The sequence below is a fragment of the Sciurus vulgaris genome (genome assembly GCF_902686455.1).
Source record: "Sciurus vulgaris genome assembly, chromosome: 8".
Taxonomy (NCBI): domain Eukaryota; kingdom Metazoa; phylum Chordata; class Mammalia; order Rodentia; family Sciuridae; genus Sciurus; species Sciurus vulgaris.
Genome location: NC_136468.1, coordinates 127206589 through 127226784, shown reverse-complemented (window position 1 = coordinate 127226784; position 20196 = coordinate 127206589). Strand labels below are relative to the sequence as shown.

Sequence of the window (20196 nt, the reverse complement as noted above, 5' to 3'; positions counted from 1 at the left end):
ATCTCAGATTTCATTGAGTATTTTTTAATTCATCCTTTGAATTCTTTGTCTAGCATTTCAACCTCCTCAGTATTTTTGTAATGTTAGTATGGAGTTATAAAATTTTTAAAGAAAAATATAAACACGAGAACTTGTCAGAACAGCTGGGATAAGCTGCGGAGCCTTGGTCCCCACCCTTGGAAACACAGGACAAGGCCATGGATGAGGCTTCATTGAGGAAGCTTTAGGTCACTTGTGTCCTCTAGAGCCCTCTTTTTTCCCATGCTTCCCCAGTTCTCCAAACCAAGAAAACTCTTGTGAGAAGTTGGCCATGGTGAGAAGGACTGTTCCCTTGGGGTCACTGGGGTTTAGAGCCCAAGATGCTCCTCCAAAAGTCGAAGAAGACAAACAACCTGCTTTTCAAGCTACTCCTGACTGGGGACTCTGGATTGGGGATACCTTCATCCTTTTCTGGATGATACATGCAATACTACCTTTATTTCCACCACAGGAATAGACTTTAAGATCAAATCAGTTGAGTTACAAGGAAAGAATATCAAAATACAGATATGGGATATAGCAGGCCAGGAGAAATTTTACACCATCACAATATCCTACTATAGAGGAGCAATGGGTATCATGCTAGGACATGACACCATCAATTATAAATGTTTTGAAAAAATCAGCAAATGCTTAGAAATATAGATGAGCATACCAACAAAGATATGGAAAGAATGTTACTAGGAAACAAGTGTGATATGGACAGCAAATGAGTTGTACCTAAAGACAAAGGGGAACAGATTGTAAGGGAGCATGGCATTAGAGTTTTTTGAGACTAGTGCAAAAGTCTAAACATGGAAAGGCATTCCTCCTATTAGTTGAAGGTATCCTTCAAAAGATCCTGGTAAACTGGAAGTATAGATATCAGCAGTGGAGGAGGTGGGACAGGTTGGAAGAGCAAAGATTGCTGAATATTCTCCTGTTCCGTCCTTGCTATCCACCATAAACCACTATGTCCATTTAAACAGATTTTATTCTCTTCCATTACTCTACAATTCACCTATTTTATTTGTCTTTATCTGTGCCTGCTTGCTGATTTCTTTATAATTTTTCTTCAAACAAAAAATGTATAGAAAAGTCAAGTATATGACCTCATTTTTGATAGTACTTGCTCAGCTCACCACCATGTTTCAGTTGTATTATAGTCCATTCTTAACTACATTAAAACTTACAGCAATCATGTCAACTATTCTACAAATTGTGTAAAAAGTAGACTTAACACTTTTATTTTGTACAAGAGAGGAATTTTCTGTCATGCAAAACATGCTTGAGTCCCTATAATCTATAGGCAAATGATAGCAAAAGAAAAACAAAAGCTGGAGAAAACACTCATTTTCACCTTACATTTGTAAATGGGGTTAATTTAATCCTGTACCTTATGTAGAAAGGAACTTCTTTGGTTTTACTTTTTTTGTTTTGGTGGAAGAATGTGCTGTAGACATAATATAAACCATTACAATGTTTGTGGTTTACTTAGGTATAATTCAAAGTGGTTTTAATTGAGGACAAAGGGTATTGCAGAAATGACAACTTCGGTTTGCTGAATCTCATTTTGAGTGGTCTTGTTATTTCAAATTGTTCCCACCTCTAGATCTCCTTGGGCACTTATTTCACTGTGTCTCATCTTCCTGAATGGTGCTTTATTGGCTTTTCCTCCCCCACCACCTCATGGTATGAGTTATTTTAAAATGAAAGGGGGAAACTAGTAAGTTGTCAAATTTACATAAAGCACTGATGTGACTTGCTAACTAAACTGAAAGATAAATCTGCCTAATATCAAATATCACTTAACGTGCTTTCTTCCTTTCATATATATTGTTCCTTAAAATCTCTGTCCCAGATCCTTTCATTGACTGTTTTACTTCTATGTATCTCTGATTCCCTTTGTTCTTTTCCTGTCTGTCCCATTGAGTTTATGAAATGGAAGTATTTTAAATGCATGATCTAGTGTTTGGATGGTGTTGTGGTTGGTCTTTCTAATTACATGATATCCTATTCACTTTCTTAGAATAACTCTTGATCTAAATTTGAGCAGTTTCCATTTGGGCAACTACTCTGGCGGTTTGGCACCCCAGTAAAGATTCTTTTAAAAAAGTGGGAACAAAGAGTGTATTTTCTTAACATGTTTGCCAAATGTGTTGGCCTCCGAGGAACACTTTTTCTGTCTTAAGTTGTCCTTACCCTAAGATGTAGTAATACTTTAGAATATTATTAATTTTAAGTCCTATGGTCACACCCTCTTAGAAATCTTGAATAAACATGGATTTTGAAAAAAGGACAACAAAGTCTTCCCATGTAAATATAAGACCTCTAGCTATTTCTAATCCTGTCCATTCTTTAATTCATCTTTCTTGTTACTTCATTGATTATCATTATGATAGGGTAGGTTTAGTTTGCTATGCTGCTAGCATCCTAAGGTGATACCTTTGTTGGAGTAATTGTGATTAGGATAATTAAGTTCAAGCAAGGCTAAGTTTAGGACAGAAGCTTTCATTGAAAATTCTTTTTGTGTTGTGACACACATCTTAATGAACTCTTGGCTTACGTGAACAACAACATAGGGATTTATCTACATTGAAAATTTATGAATTTTCAGATAGTGCCAACAATTTCATATGTCATGCTGGTTTTTTGTTCTTAGGTTTTCCCCTCTTTTGATTTTATAATTGATTAGTAGTAAAAAGCAGCATTGGCAAATAATCCATAATATTCCAGTACAAAATACTGAAATGCTGTCACAGCTTTTTTGGAAAAGTTTTATGTTAAACCTATTGTTAGGTTAATGTATTGGTTGCTTCCCTTTATCTGGAATGTGTCATAGGTTTTGTTTTTTTTTTTTTTTTACTTTTAACCCTCTTTAATCTTTATTCAATTCATTGACTTAATGTTTGAGAGCTAACCACTGGAATTTTGGGGTAACAGACTGACTAATATTTGCATAATTATATTTGTCATTGTACAGAGAAAGGATATGACTACCTTTAGTTAAATCTGCACTTTATAAATATCAAAAAGGAGAAATGATGTACAAATTAATTTTGTATAATATGTTTGAAACAAGAGTTTGTTTGCTTAATATTAGGACTTTGCCCCTTTTCTGTAAGTCTCTTGGGATCCTATGGAGAGGCTCTTCTTATTAAAACACCAAATATTTACGTCCATTCTCTGGTACGAGCTATTAATTTGGTTTCATATTCTACTTAAAAATTTAAATACACTAAAAATATTTTTAAGAAAAAGAAAATGCAAACACAAATTAATCATACTTAAATAAAGTATGATCAAATAGACTGCATCTTATTTAGAAAGCTTGCACACTTCAAATCCCATTAAAACTCTCTCTCCAAAAGAATGTAAAGAATATGAAAATTATGTAGCAATATACAATCATCAAACAGCATTCCAGTATTTTGAGATGCACATTATATTTTATAAATACTCAACTCATATCTGCTCTCAATGTAATATGGTTATGGTTTTACAAAACATGCAAAGCTGTTAACAATATACCACTTATTTTAATGATGTCATGGTGCATATAAAAATAACTGACATTCTATTAATTTAATTTTATCTATGCTCCTCCAAAATGGTGGAACTTCATGATATTTAGACAGCATAATAAACAAACACATCCAGTCGTATATATGTCAGCCAACATCAGAACACAGGGCAAGGTAAAGTTGAAAATGTGACAAACTCTTATGTATATTTATTGAGCAAAGGGGGAAGGTAATTTGAAACAGAGAGGCAGAAGAAATTATTAAAGCAATTTTTTTTAGTAATATTTTTACTTTTTCTTATTTTCCTGGCTATAATTTCAAAAATTACTGCCTGGTTTCTGATCTGTGGACTTCTGTAGTGTAAGAATCTTTATCCAATGTAAAGGAAATCATAGCCAGCCGACACACCAAAATTCATAGGATACCCGTTAGCCTCTTCAACACTAACATATATTAGTTTCACAGTAGTATGTATAAAAAATGTTCAACAGTACCAACTGCTAAATCAGTGTCAGTGGATAAACTACAGTAATACTTATAGATACAGCTCCCCATTAATAGAAAGTTGCACCAATTTTCCTGTTTTTAGCCAAGTGAACCCACTCTATCAATTATAAAAGTAACTGTTTCAACCTCATGAAGGTTTGATCATAAACAGACTCAAAAGGGTTAGCTGAGAAACTGAGTACTGTGGTTATGATACTTTTTAATATAACCAGCATTTGCTCATTAAATGTTAAAGACAATGTAAAATGGAAATATCTTCTAAAAAATAAGTAATTGTAAATGATCCCCAGCAGCAGAAAGTTTTACTTCTCATCAAATATAAATTGGGTATATTTATTTTGAAAGTCCTTGTTATCATGTTTCATTTTCAAAACATTATTGTGAACAAAGAGTATCTTTCCTTTAAAAATAAAACATCAACAAACTTCCCTGAAAAGTGCCTTATCGACTATTAATGAAAGTAGTTTTAAACATGCAGCGATTATATTTATAAAATATTCAAAACAAATCCTAGAGCAGAAATAAATCCAAATGAAAATGAAAACATTCCTACAAAAGAGTTTTCACCAAGAATAATTTTTTTTTTTTTCTTATGGGTACCTAGGTTTTCCAGTTAAGTAAATTATCCATCAAAGATTTACTGACTGGGGGTGGGGGGGGGGCACAGGACCTCAGGCAGGGGTCCTGGAGCTGGAGGGCCAGTTCCCATCCCCCCAGCAGTATGGCATCCTGTGCTGAGCCCTTGGAGCCCACGGTCCCACCGCCTTCTGGTGTCCCACCTCTTGAAGATTTCAAGGTGCTGGATGGAGTTGAGGATGCAGAAGGTGAGGAAGAAGAGGAGGAAGAGGAGGATGATGACCTGAGTGAGCTGCCACCTCTCAGGGCATGTGACAGTCCCCTCTGGAGGAGGCTGAGCAGCCTGGGGCTCTGGCCCAAGAGTTCCTGGCAGCCATGAAGCCTGAGCCTGCTCCAGCCCTGGCTCCAGAAGAGTGGCTGGACATGCTGGCGAATGGGCTGTTGAGAAAGAAGACCTGGTCCCAGGCCCACCTGGCTCAAGCCTACCAGGCAAGGGGCAGGTGGTCACTGTGCAGTGCAGATGTCGCTGGGAAAATGGCGTGCAGGTACAGGAGGGAGGAGAAGCTGGTGTTCACCTTGGGCAACTGCAAAGTCATCCAGGCCCTGGACCTCAGTGTCCCCCCTCATGGATGTGGGTGAGATGGCCATGGTCACTGCTGACTCCAAGTACTGCTACGGCCCCCAGGGCAGCAGATGCCCCTACATCCCCCCCACTTGTGGGTCAGTGCCTGGAGGGTCACCCTGAAGACAGCGGTGGATGGGCCCTGATTCTGGAGATGCTGATGGGGCAGCAGTGGGTGGCCCTGACCAACCAGAAGCGGGAGTGTAGTAACACCCACTACCAGCAAGAGACTTCCTACTGGCCACCAACTCCTACGACCTTGCCATTCAAGGCATCACATCCAGCACCAAATTGGACATGACTTTCCAGGAGGAGGAGCAGTATTCCTGCAGCTGAAGACGAAGTGTCTGAATGACCTGGCAGCCTTGCAGCTGAAGCTGGACCATTACCGTCCGGCCCTGCGCTCTTTCAGGCTGGTGCTGGAGCACCAGCCCGACAACATCAAGGTGCTCTTCCAGAAGGGCAAGGTGCTGGCTCAGCAAGGCGAATACAGTAAGGCTATGCCCATCCTGAGGGCATCCCTGAAGCTGGAACCTTCCAACAAGCTGTCCAAGCTGGTGAAGAAACACACAGCTCAACGCAGCATAGAGAAGGCCCTCTACCAGAAAATGCTGGGCAACCCCAGCCAGGTGCCAGCCAAGTGTACCCGCAAGAGTGCCTGGTCCATCCCTTGGAAGTGGCTGTTTGGGGCGACTGCTATTGCTCTGGGGGACATGACACTCTCTTTGATCATTGCTGCCAGGAACTGAGGGACCCCGGCAGCCACCACCCCTCTGCACAACCATGGAATCCACCCTGCACTCCTAACTCCCAGGCTTCCTGTCCACTGTCCTCTGTGGCCTGGTTCCCTCTGGATTGGGGGCAGCCAGGATCGGGGTCATGAAGCCCAGAAAGCAGGAGGGACTGAGGCCCCCTAGGAGAAAAGTGGGGTGCAGCCCTGAGGAGGGGTCCTCATTCTTCCACCCAACTATCACTCTTCCCCCCACCACCCAGCAGGTCAGGGCTCATGCCTGGCCTCAGTATCTTCTCCTCAGTAGGCCTGGGGCAGCTCGGCCTGCTCCCCTGACCACCAGCCCTTCCAACCCTACCTGCTGCCCCTCTGTCCAGACTCCCCACAGTGAAATAAAGCCTCCCACCCCACAAAAAAAAAAAAAGAAAGAAAAAATGATTTACTGACTCACTTGAAACCAATTAACTTTAAAATACATTACATTTCACTGATTAGCCAAAATACATTGTATTAGTAAACATGGTAGCTGTTCAGAAACAAAAAGAACACATCGATATTTTTTCATTTCTGCCTTTAGTGTTTTCTCTGAAGGAACAAAGCAAAGCTCCCCAAAGAATCTGCTGAGTCAAGTGAAAGAAAATAAAAGCAGCTTTAAAATGGATATAAAATGCACCTTGAAATTTATTTCTAAGATGAAGAACCAAAAGTGAAATATTTTAAAAAGCAAAAGGAATGTGAATCCAAGTCAATTGGGAAAGAAATTCCAGCTACTTTATAAAAGCTGATCTTCACAGCTTAGCAAAACTTTTGACTAAAAATATCACACCAATTTACATTAATTTTCTATTCATTTCCAAAAACGCCCTGTTAAAAAAGTGCATCCAAAACTCAGCAAATTCCATTCTTCCTCAACTTTTCTGATAACCTTCATGCCACTCCTCTAAAGTTTTCCAAATAGATTCACTTCCTTCTGTAGAGAATGTAAAGAGAGAGCCCACAGAATGGGAGAATATCTCTACTATATGCACCTCAAATAGAGCACTTATCTCCACATTTTTCTATCCAATCTCTTGGGTTATTCATTCTTGGAAATAAATTTTCAAGGTGTATTGTATGCATTTTAACATAAAGAACTCAAAAAACTTACACCAAAACACAAATAATCCAATCAATAAGTGGGTTAAGGAAAACTGAACAGAAACTTCACAGAAGAAATACAATTGATCGACCCTCCGGCGCAGCCGGTCTTGGCCCACGCCGCTCCTCGCAGCTGCCGCCCCCAGCCCGGCCACCGCAGCCCGCGTGGACGCTCTGTTCCGGGGCGCCCCCGGACTATGGCACCAGCCCACTGGCGGGCGGGCGAGCGGGCGGCAGCGCCTGGCCGGCAGCGCTGGGGTTAAGTGGCCCAAGTAAATGTAGCTAGGCGATCTGCGCCAGAGATTCACTAGCGGAGCACCCTGCGCAGCCGCTAGCCGGCCTCCCGCCCGCCAGTCCCAACCCGCGGCGCGACCATCAAGCCGCTCCCGAGCCAGCCCCGCGGCAGGAAACAATGAAGGGGGACACCAGATACCTCAGTGAAGAGGAGGGCGCCAGAGGGAGGGAGGACTCCATCATCATCATCAACAGGGCCTGCAGTGACCAGTCCTCCGACTCCAAGGACGCCCCCTCTCCCCCCCATCCTGGAGGCCATCCGCACCCCGGAGATCAGAGGACGCAGATCCAGGTCCCACCTGTCCAAGAGGGAAGTCTCCAGCCTGCTCAGTTAGTTACACTCAGGATCTGACAAGAGGAGATGGTGAGGAAGATGGGGACGGCTCTGACACTCCTGTGGCGCCACTACTGTTCCAGGAAACCAGGACGCGGTCTGAAAGCCCAGCAGTCAGAAACCGAAATAGCAGTGCCTCCAGTCGAGAGAGCTACAGGCCCTCCCCACGTTCCACCCGAGGCCGCCAGGGCTGCAGTCACTGTGGACGAGTCTCCCGTAGATTTCCAGGCTACCAGGTCCTTAAGGCAGCGGGCACAGCATTTGCAATTATGCCGTGGCCATCTCCATCCAGTCCTTACCTCACCATCGACCTCACAGATGACGACATGACCCCACAGAGCAGCAGTACCCCCTATGCTGGCCTGGCTGAGGACAGCCAGAGGAGAACACAGAGTCCTCCCAGGTGGACTGAGAGGAGAGATGCAGACAACATGCAACATCAGGATGGGAAGAAGTTTGGAATAGGGAAAGATCAAGGGCTTCTCTTGGTGGACTGCTATGGTGGTTCCTGGAAAGCTACCTCCAAGCGCCAGGCCATGTGCAGCATTTGATGGGTCCAGTGGTTTGGAAATGGCAAGTCTCTGAGGTCTCTGCAGACAAACTGGTGGCCTTGGGGCTGTTCAGTCAGCATTTTAACCTGGCCACCTTCAATAAACTGGTGTCATACAGGAAGGCCATGTACCATGCCCTGGAGAAAGCCAGGGTGCAAGCTGGCAAGACCTTCCCCAGCAGCTCTGGAGACTCATTGGAAGACCAGCTGAAGCCCATGCTGGAGTGGGCCCACAGGGGCTTCAAGCCCACTGGGATCGAGGGCCTCAAACCCAACAGCAAGCAATCAGTGGTTAATAAAGTGAAGATGCGTCGTGCAGGCAGTAGGAACTCAGAATCAAGGAAATACCCAGAACAAGAGTCAAAGATGCACAGCTGATGACTCTGCCACCTCTGACTACTGTCCCCCAACCAAGCGCCTGAAGACCAACTGTTGTAACAATGGCAAAGACCGTGGAGAGGAAGATCAGAGCCAAGAACAAATGGCTTCTGATGTCACCAATAACAAGGACAGTCTTGAAGATAGCTGTTTGTCCTGTGGTAGGAAAGACCATGTGTCCTTCCACCCTCTCTTTGAGGGTGGTCTCTGCCAGACCCTGCCTGGATCCCTTCCTTGTGCTGTTCTACATGTACGATGATGATGGTTATCAGTCTTATTGCACCGTGTGCTGCGAGGGCCGCGAGCTGCTTCTCTGCAGCAACACGAGCTGTTGCAGGTGCTTCTGTGTGGAGTGTTTGGAAGTGCTGGTGGGCACAGGCACAGCTGCAGATGCCAAGCTTCAGGAGCCCTGGAGCTGCTACATGTGTCTCCCCCAGCGCTGCTACAGGGTCCTGCGGTGCAGGAAGGACTGGAATGTGTCCTGCAGGCCCTCTTCACCAGTGACGTGGGGCTTGAATACGAGGCCCCCCAACGTGTACCCTGTGATTCCCGCAGCCAAACGGCATCCCATTAGAGTCCTGTCACTGTTCAATGGAATTGCCACAGGTTACTTGGTTCTCAAAAAGTTGGACATTAAAGTGAAGAGTATGTCACCTCTGAAGGTGTGAAGAATCCATTTCTTTTGGAAACCATTAAACACGAGGGGAAATATCAATATGTGAATGACGTCAGGAATATCACCAAGAAAACATTGAAGAGTGGGGTCCATTTGATTTGGTGATTGGCAGAAGGCCCATGCAATGACCTATCAAATGTGAATCCGGCCCGGAAAGGCCTGTATGAGGGCACTGGCAGACTCTTCTTCGAATTCTACCACCTGCTCAATTACTCGCTCCCCCAAAGAGGTGGATGACAGCCATTCTTTTGGATGTTTGGGAATGTTGTAGCCATGAAGGTCGGCGACAAGAGGGACATCTCATGGTTCCTGGAGTGCAACCCAGTGATGATTGACGCAATCAAAGTGTCTGCTGCTCACAGGGCCCCATACTTCTGGGGAAACCTACCAGCGATGAACAGGCCTGTGATAGCATCAAAGAATGATAAGCTCAAGCTGCAAGGACTGCTTGGAATTCAATAGGACAGCAAAGTTAAAGAAAGTGCAGATAATAACCACCAAGTCCAACTTGATCAAACAGGGGAAAAACCAACTTTTCCTGTTGTCATGAATGGCAAAGAAGATGTTCTGTGGTGCACCGAGCTCAAGAGTATCTTCAGCTTTCCTGTACACTACACAGATATGTCCAACATGGGCCGTGGTGCCCGCCAGAAGCTGCTCCGGAGGTCCTGGAGCGTGCCGGTCATCAGACACCTCTTCATCCCCTTGAAGGACTACTTTGCATGTGAATAGTTCTACCCTGGCCTGCTAGGGCACTGGGGTGGCTGGAACAGAGCCAGGACCCAGAAAGCACCCTGATCCCTAACAGGCACCCCAACTCTGCCCTCTCCGCTGAGCTGTGTGGGGTCTCCCCGCATACTTTAGTCCTCCTGCTCACTGGGAGCAGAGCCACCTGGCCCTCTCTTGCAGGGGTTGGCCGAGGTGCCACCTCCTTGTGCACAATTCCGACCTGGCTGCTCAGAGCAGCAAACATGGTGCTTATTTTTTCTTCTAAAACTTTAAAACTTGAAAGTAGATAGTAAAATGGCTTTTTCCTCCCTCCTGGGTTTACCACTCAGAAAACAATGGCTAAGATACCAAAAGCACATACTCACAGCCCTCCGAGACTCAGGTTGAAATGCCAAATCACCCAAGTCTGTTATCGCAAGACTTTTAAAAAATGTCTACAGCTCTGTTTACAGGAGTGTGCAGTTGTAGACATGTAGCTGAGGGACATTTTAAAGGTCCAGCATGAAATTTTTTCCCCTAGGGCTACCAGAAGAGGAAGTGACACATAGTTGAATCTTTGCCTCAGTACAAGGCCACTAGAGTATTTCCACCATGATGGTGATTCAGCAGGGATGATATCATCATCATCTTATTCAGGGCTATTCCTCCCCAACCCAAAGGCAGGGGCCACCTTAGCTAAATCCCTCCTGGAAACTGCAATAGAAGCCTCTGGGGAGCTCAGGAAGGGGTGGGCCAGAGTTATATATAAGCTGCTGGATATTACATAGGAGAAGTTGGGCTTCTCAGTTATCTCCTTCTGTGTGTGTGAGGGGCGTGATGGAGGGAACCTAGCGAGGGTACACCCTCTCATCCCCTCTCCAAGGTCCCAAGATTCCTCATCCTTTCTGGACTCAAGCTGGTGACACCCAGGGACAGAAGCACATTCCTAACTTTTTCCCCTCATCTAAGATATGGCCAGGGGAAAAAACTGCAATAAAAGCTCCATCCTCCCTCCAGAGATTTTAAAATCCTTTTTATTCCATGATAACGTCATTTTTAGGGGAACGGGAGGTCGGGCAAGCTGCATTTCTGAAATGCTGCTGTGGGTTTTTAATATCTTTTACTCCTCTTAACCGGTGCTATTCAGTAGAATCAGGAACCTTGACACATTTTGTGGGGCTTTTATACACTTTTAAAAAAAACTCTCAAGACGTCTATTTTTATGTTTAACATTTGCATTAATTTTTTTTTTTTTTTGTAACTGGAGCCACATAACAAGTATGGGAAAAAACTGTGCCATGTTTTGAACTGTTTTTGCTAATTTTTAGGCTGAAAGATGTCAATGCCTAGAGGTGACCTTATTCTGTTTAATTAAAATCAGTATTTCTCTAAAGAAAAAAAAAAAAAGAAATACAATTGATCAACAAACATGAAAAAGTATTCATCATATACAGCAATTAGAGAAATGCAAATCAATAATACTCTGATTTAATCTCACTCTAGGGCTGGGGAGATAGCTCAGTCAGTAGAGTGCTTGCCTTGGAAGCACAAGGCCCTGGGTTCAATCCCCAGCACCACACACAAAATAAATAAATAAATAAATAAATAAATAAATAAATAATCTCACTCTAGTCCATTATGAAGAATAAATGAATAAAATAGTGTTGGTGAGCATGTGGGAAAAAAGGTACACTCATTGCTGATGGGACTAGCAAATTGCAACCATTCTGGAAAGCACTGTGGAGATTCCTCAGAAAACTTTGAATGGAACTCCCATTTAACCCAGCTATCCCACTCCCTGGTTTATAACCAAAGGACTTAACATCAGCATACTACATTGACACAGCCTCATCAATGATTATAGCAGCTGAATTCACAATAGCTAAACTATGGAACCAACCCAGGTTACCCTCAACAGATGATTGGAAAAAGAAAATGTGTTATACATGCACAATGGATTGATTATACTCAGTCTAATGAAATTATGGCATTTTCAGGTTAATGGATGGAACTGGAGAATATAATCCTAAGCAAAATAAGACATTTCCCAAAATCCAAAGGCCCAATGTTTTCTCTGATATGCAGATGCTGTTACATAATGTGGGGGGAGGGCTAGGGAAGAATGGAGAAACATTGAGCTGGGTAGAGGGGGGTGAAGAAAGGGGAGGGGGTGAGGGTGTGGGTAGGGTGGGTAGGGTGTTAGAATAAAATGAACTTTGTTACCTGTGTACATGTATAATTAAGACACAATGGGTGTGACTCTGCATTGTGTACAACCAGAGAAATGAGAAGTTGTGTCAAAATACATTCTGCTGTCATATATAGACTAATTAGTACCAAAAATAAATAAATAAAAGTAAGGAAGAAAGAACTTCTTCTAAAGTAAACCACTCTGTTAATTAACTGGAAAATGTATCCACAGTTAAAAAATCTGAAATAATTTATTACCAAATTTAGAATTGAAGTAAAACAAAGTTTTCTTATAAAGACTTTAAGAAAAAGAAAAGAGAGCATGCATTCAAAACCAGAGATGAAGGACAAATATTCTTATCTATGCAGGCACTGGCAGTTGCAGTTTGTTACTTTACTTATTGTAAGACAATACACCACCCTACATTTTTCTTCATTCACTATGCACTGAGCTACCAATATTCAAGATTGGAGGAATTTAATATTTGAAAAAATAAAACATGAAATTGAAGCTTGTCCCTCAACCATTTCAGGAAACTGTGGCAGGTTTGTGTGATATGTTATATACTTAGAGACTTTTATAACCTACATTGGCTATTTTAGTGCACAAAAATCATGTTCCATTTACTGGTTCTATGATAAAATAATCACTACATAAATAATATTGTCAACAGGCTCTGTAAATGAACAAAAATTGGCCAGGAACTGTCACATCTTGTTCATACCAAAATAACTCTCGAAGTTTAAAACAATCTCTTTAATTCAGATTCAAATATGCTATGCCAAAGTGCAGCAAATATTATGGGACACACAATGAGCCACTGACAGGGAATTGCTGCATGGAACGTACTAAATCCACCTGGGAAGCAATTCTGTCCAATTTCTGCATTGCATGCAAAGCTCAATTCCGCATGGACGGAAGTTATTCCTTGGTGTCAACTTCTCAATTCAGCACAGTTTAAGTTGCAGAGCATCAACTCCATTTATTTTTTATTTTTATCTTATTATTTTTTGGGAGGGTACCGGGAATTGATCTCAGGGGCACTCAACCACTGAGCCACATCCCAGTCCCATTTTTTTCTTTTGTATTTTATTTATCGACAGGGTCTCGTTGGCTTTCTTAGTGCCTTTCTGTCTGTGTAGAAGATTACTCCACAGTGTAATCTTCTACTCTCTTGTTTGCAGTTTATGGATTTGGGGACAGAGTGCACTGCATTCATGGCTCTTTAAGACATCAACTCGTGGTCCTCTTACCTCAGCCTCCTGAGCCACTGGAATTACAGGGTACACCACAGCACTCTGCACATCAACTCCATTTAAATACAGTCTGAACATCCTCTTATCTCAAACAAAACCAAGGTTTTCATAAAGTTTTAAAGCAGATTTATTTGTTATTTGTTATTTCTGTTTCCAAAACAACCTCATTGCAGTCTCCTTCAACCATGGCATATGTAGCTTTCTTAACCAAGTTACTACCACTGCCATTTCTCCCATATTTGGAATCCACAGCTAATATGACAATATAACCTCTGAAAAACATTTTTTGGGCATTTCCAACTTGCAAATGATGACACCTACACACTCTTTCCCTACCATGGCCAAGAAGCACAGCTGTGTCCAGTTGTGGATACAATATCTATATATAAATGGAGTAGGATTCAGACAGATCTTTGGTGATGAGTCTCATGATATCAGGCTTTTGTAGCTTGGATACATATCAGAAATATCATGTCATCTGACCATCCATAGGCTCGATCTCCCTGCTCTCCTAATGACTTTGTAAACTGCAACCATTGACCGGGGACCAAGACAGCAGCCACAACTTCTGGTCTTCTACTCTGTGGCCTGCCGTCAGTCTACTGCAGGCCACTGTAGGGTCGCTGGCCCTGGGATGGGGAGCACAGTTCTTGCATTAATGCAGAAGGAGTGAAGGGGTCACTCTCCTGAGAGTACCCTGGCTCACTTTTTTGCAGTCACTTTGAGGTCCCTGTTGAGGTTAGCTGTGCTCCTGGCCACCTGAACTTTGTTCTTGAGGGGAAGCAGCCACCTGGAGGTGTCACAGTTCATGGATGATCAATCCAAGACCTGTTGCTGCTCGTGGGGAATCAGCTAGCCACCCACCCAGCTCCTGCTGACAACGCCTTCGTGCTCCTTGTCATCCTCCTGGTCCTTGCTGCAGCAGGTGAGAGCAGAACCTGCTGGGAAGGGGGCAAGCAGGTTTGCCCCACTGCCAGGGCCAGAGATGCTGGTTGTGGGAGGAGGCTGCTAGGCCCAGGTGGTACATCCATCATGCCTGCACTGGTCCCACTCACTGCTGCCGCCTCTTCCTCTTCCTCAGCAGCCCTGACTGCCAAGAATCTCACCCAGTCACAGTTGCCTTTTGAAGTCATAAATTTTAGATGGCACATTACTTTGTTTTTCCATATTTCTTGGGTTGCTATGGTAAGATTTGCACATCTGCTTGGATGGATATTTCTTTACTTTTATGTGGTGACTTCACAGTATGCAACTTACTTCTGTCAGTGTGTCTTGGGGGTTGTTGTGAAACAGTGAGTTATATCAAACTGGACTCCACAGTGTAATCTTCTACTCTCTTGTTTGCAGTTTATGGATTTGGGGACAGAGTGCACTGCATTATGGTCAGAGAGAACCACTGGCTCTTTAAGACATGTCAGTATGGAATAACTAGTACTTCAAGCAGATGTAGCATAGGCAGCAGAAAATGCGATGGAACACAAAGAGAAAAACAGAAAAAGGTCAAGAACTCCTCCTAGCCAAGGTGCTCAGAATATTTCTCAGCAGGTTCTCTTAGGCTTATGTTTATTTTGGGGGGTTTATGGAGTCTAAGGTATCTTCATATTATAAACATTTCTTCATATGTTCTAAAGTTATTAAATGATTTATAATTATCTTTCAAATCATTATTTGAATAAATTTGGAATGATATTTTGGCTATGGACAGTTCTTTTAAAATTTTATGCATTTTCTCATTATACTGAATGATAATATTTCCAAATGTTTTGTCATCAACTTTCAGAATTTTCAGCTTCTTCTAGAAAATTATTCATTTGGTACAAATAGCTAATTTTATTTTTATAGGGTTCAGTAGGAAACTTATGTATAATTTATAGCAATATAAAATAGACAATGTAATATGTTGAATATATTCTTATGTATTTAAATATTTTATATTAATTATTTATTATTTTCACTTATACATTTGTAATATACTAGGAGAAATCAAGAAGAAAATTAAGAGACTTAAATACCTAAATGAATTGAAAAATAACAGTGTTCATAGATGGGAGTACTCAATATCAATAAGATACCGATTCTTCTTAATTGATAAAGAGATGGAACAAAATCCCCCAAAAAACCTTGAATTTTTTTTGGGGGGGGAGGTGAGGATCTCTGACAAGGTGATTCTAAAATTTGTAAGGAGATGCAAGGATTTGAATATCCACAACAACTTTGAAAAACATGAAGAGAGGTAGAAGACTTATGCTATCAGATTTCAAGTGCTTTACAAAGCTATGGATGGTTTACAACCTCAGCACTATTGACCTTTTGGGATAAGTAATTCTTTACTTATTACTCGGTATTTAACAGCTTTCTGACCTCTACCCTATTGGACACCAGTAGTTTCCTCTTTCCCACTGTCCCATCCAAAAGTGTTTCTAGACATTGCCAAATGTCCCTGGGGATCAAAATAACTCCCCCAGTTGAGAGACACAGAGCTAAAATTATCAAGAGGTATTGGCGTGGAAATAGATCAATAAATCAATGGATACAAACAGTAAGTCTCACAAATTGACCCAAACATGTAACAATCACTTGATTTGTTTTTATAACAATCCTAAAATAGTTCAATTGGAAAATGGTTACTTCAATATGGTGGCATTTTAACAATTAACCTCAATAGACAAAGAAAGAATTCCAATTCAATTAAAACCTCATGGCCATATATAAAAACTACCTCAAAATGAATTCTATACCTAAATATAAAATTTCTAGATTCTAGAAAATATCCAAGAAGAAAATAAAACAGTGAAAATGTTTCTGACATTGGACTAGCCAAAGATTGTTTAATTATGACACTAAAACAAAAGAAAATTGAAAAGTGAATGTAAACAAAATATGAAAACTCTTGCTTTTCAAAGTACACTGGTGTGAAAGTGAAAAAGTAAGAAACTGGGAAAAAAATTTCAGATCACTTATCTGGAATTACTTTATGACTTTATGACTTAGTAAACAAGAGGAGTTTAGTGTGGCTGGAAGGCAGAGTCCTAAGAAAGAGAGATGAAAGAAGTGCAGGAGAGGCAGGGAAGAGCTACACCAGAAAAGATGGCCTCCTAAGCCAGAAGTGTGGGCATTCCCCAGAAGCATCCTGAATACAGAGCTGGTAGTGTTAAGTGACAATGCTGTCTGATTACAAAGAGCTATTTAAATGCTGCTGTTACCATGCACAGGGTAGCTCCCTGCAACACATGCATGACCTGCCCTATGATTGCTGACAATTTTAAGTGTGCAGTTTCCATGCCTTCTCACCTTCTACAAGAAACTCAATGAAAAATTCCACACCACAATGTGAGTGCGGCTGCTGTCCATGGCTCTGATTTTACTTTTTTTTTTTTTTAATTTTTGGGAACCAAAAGTGTGGCCATTCTTGAGAAACTTCCTAGACAGGTTAGTCTACTTTCAACAGGTTTACTTCCCCTTGTAGTGAAGGCAGGCTTGCCCAGAGTGTGGAAATGTTTTGCAAAAGGGAAAGAAGAGGTGCTCAATGCTAAACAGAGACAATGCTAAACAGAGACCATATTGCTTTCCTCAGACATTCCTCTGTGTGGTAATCAAGGGTCAAATTCCTCAAAAAGCCACAGGAAAATAGTACCTCTGAAACTACTAGATGAAAAGAAAAGCATTTATTTAAAAAAAATATAAACACACTCCTAGAAATTTTTCATAAATCACCATCAAACCTTGCTGTTGGATGGGAATGAAGACTCAAAGCCTTAGAAAGCAGCCAAATAATGGTTTATATTGTCACTAATATGTTAAAAAATGCTTAAATATTTAGTTAAAAAGTAAAATGGGGAATTTGAAGAGGGGGCAGAAATTCAAACTGGAAAGCATTCCGTAGCAGAAGAAAGGAATCCTTGAAGCATGCCAGAGATGAAGACTTATGTGCACCATTTTTTAATTGATCTTTAGGATGAAAATTGAAATCTTTGCATTTGAACCTCTCCCTAAGAGAAATTTCTCAGAAGAAAGCTGTTGAGTTTTCCCAAGTAGAAGGAAAGAATGTATGGGTTTAAGCAGCTTCAAAAGGGAGATTTTTCTAAGATAACCAGCCCAGTATGGCCAATCACACCTTCACATTCTTTCTCTGAGGAGAGAAAGAGCTGGAGAACTTGCCTAGCTAGTCTTGGAAGAGAAATAGTCTCCATGTTCTGGAAACCATCCCTCTATGGGTAAGTTCTCTATGCCTCAGTGTTCACACTTAAAAACACCTAACTTTCTGAAGTTCCTAGGCCATATAATAATCTAAATTCTTAACTTTCATGAATTTATTAAAGCTAATTCATTTTCTTACAATTATTAAAATAATTATTAAATGATATCAGATTATCATAATTAGAATTTCTTGAAACTAATGTATTAAAACCCAGTCCGACAGGTAGCTGTAAATAAAACCCACAATCAGGGACCAGAAAATTCAAACTGAAATATATGGCATCATATACTAGATCTATAGCCTACATCCAGAGGAACATGATTCTCAGAAAACTAGCTTTCCAAAAAGCACTCTGCTTCCAGTTTAAGAGGGTACAGGCTTGAGGAATGGCTGCTGTGTTCAGGAGCTGTTAGAAAATCTCTCCTCCAAAAGTTCTAGCCTCATTGGCATATTTGCAGGAAGTGGTCAAACACCTGGGTATTACTTCAAGTTATTTATTTCTGTCATAGGAACTTCAACCTTTTGACTTATAAATCCTTCCTATAAAATGTGTTTAGAACTATGAGTACAGGCAGTAGTTTATACAAAAGCTAGGTTGAGGAACCTATTCAGTTTCTTAACCATGATGCCCAAGTTCAACAAATTTGAAATAGGAGAAACAGAATGAATTCACTTGCTCCAATAAGTCAGAGTAACCACCAAATATTTAGCCAAATATAATATCAGAATAGAGTGAATTTTGGAGATGGAATACTAATCAAAGTTGTGTGCCATATTATAACTGTCAAAAATAATATTGATTGCTCTATGCATACACATGCTGAAGTCTAAGTGTTCAAGTTAGAGCAACATTAGTTTCTTATTTAAGTGACAAACCCTGCACTAAATGACTATGAAAAATACAAATCCCATGCAAGATATATATGGATGCTTTTTAAAAATTTATATTTGTTCTAATTAGCTGTACATAACAGTAGAATGCATTCATGCATTTGAAAAATCATACATGGGTACTATTTTTAAGAATGTTTCCATGTTCTCTAATAAAATGGAATGTTACATATCAAACTCATAAGAAAGTAAAGACTACTACAAAAAGAAAGGCGAATCTTTTCAGCAATTAAGTTATTTTATATTTGTAGAATCCCTACTATGGAACAAGCTCAATGTTGGAATTCAGGCCCAAAACATTTATTACACTTGCTCTCTGCCCTCAAAAATAAAAATTATAGCAAGAAGTACAATTTCCCTGACCACTTTGAACACTAAATGCTTTTATCCACATTTGTGTCCTTCAAAGCAAATTAAGAAATACAGGTCCCAAACCATAGGTGATATAAAAATTCCCAAATAAGGGAAATTTATCTAGATTATGATTTGGGAAATCTCCATGAGTAAAATAGATTTCAGTCAAAGCAAAGAATCATGGAAAAGCCATGGGCTGGTGGCTAGATTAAAGGTAAGACCTTAAGAGCACAATGGAGATGAAGAGTGAACAGGGAGATGAAGTTGAAATGACTGTCTCACTGGACCACAGCCTCTTGGACCAACCAGTGGGAGATGAAATTTGATAATCAGGACCAATTTTGTAGGACCTAAAACAAATTGAAGACTTTGCTCTTAAGAATATGACATGAAGAAAGCCATATTTTAAGAAGCAATTTAGCCATGATATTTTAGGACATCTGGGGCATTAAAAATAATCTTAAATATCCTTGGACCCAAACTCTATGTTTAGGGCCCAAAAATATTTCAACCCAGAAAAATGGGCCAATAAAATTATGATAACAAGAGGTCAAAAAATGTGTTCTACATAGAAAAGCACCCTAAAATTAGATATAAAAAGCTGTAAGGATGTAATGGATTTTAATTTTCTTCTCAATAGCAGAATTAGTCTGAGATATTAGAAAGGAAATATAAATTATGAGGTTCAGAAGGCAACAGACTTTGAATTTGAGGTCCCTTGAAATCAATATGATGAAGTCTCTCGAGTTCTCAAACCATGAATTTGGACTGACTGGATTCAAACCCCACTGCTTTCAATTACTAATTGTTTTATTTTCATCCAAATATATGTTTTGGTTATATGCAATTACACTCAAGAAGGTTCTACAATATATGAGCTTTAAGAAATTATATAGTGTACTTTTTGCTACATTAATCTTTGAAAAAAATATTTTTCCTAAGCTCCTACTGTAGATCAAGGACAGTGGGAATGAGGCTCGGGGGTTTCAGCACTGGACATGACCTCTGTCTCCCAAATGGTATTAATGTTCAGAAAAACACAGAACGCATCTCCTGGAACACTTTCACAGACCAAGCCATCACAGCATATAGAATATTTTCAATATTGTTCTCCACAGATGTCAGAATTGAGTAGGGTACACAGAAGTGGGTTGCTGACTTTTAATACAGATTGGTGATTTCATATTTCCTTTTAAAAGTGTAGCTAGTATCTATGTAAGTATGAAATCAACAGATGTGCATTAAAAGCTAG

The 20196-nt window shown here is 40.8% G+C and overlaps 2 pseudogenes across 2 annotated transcripts; both read left to right on the top strand.

Annotated features, from left to right (window-relative positions):
• Window positions 1-4660: 4660 nt before the first annotated feature.
• On the top strand, window positions 4661-5996 carry LOC306667583 (peptidyl-prolyl cis-trans isomerase FKBP8-like; annotated as a pseudogene). The gene has a single exon. The product of its transcript is annotated as a peptidyl-prolyl cis-trans isomerase FKBP8-like (transcript).
• A 1530-nt stretch (window positions 5997-7526) lies between these two features.
• Window positions 7527-10078, top strand: LOC306667305 (DNA (cytosine-5)-methyltransferase 3B-like; annotated as a pseudogene). Its single transcript has one exon. The product of its transcript is annotated as a DNA (cytosine-5)-methyltransferase 3B-like (transcript).
• The last annotated feature ends 10118 nt before the right edge of the window (window positions 10079-20196 follow it).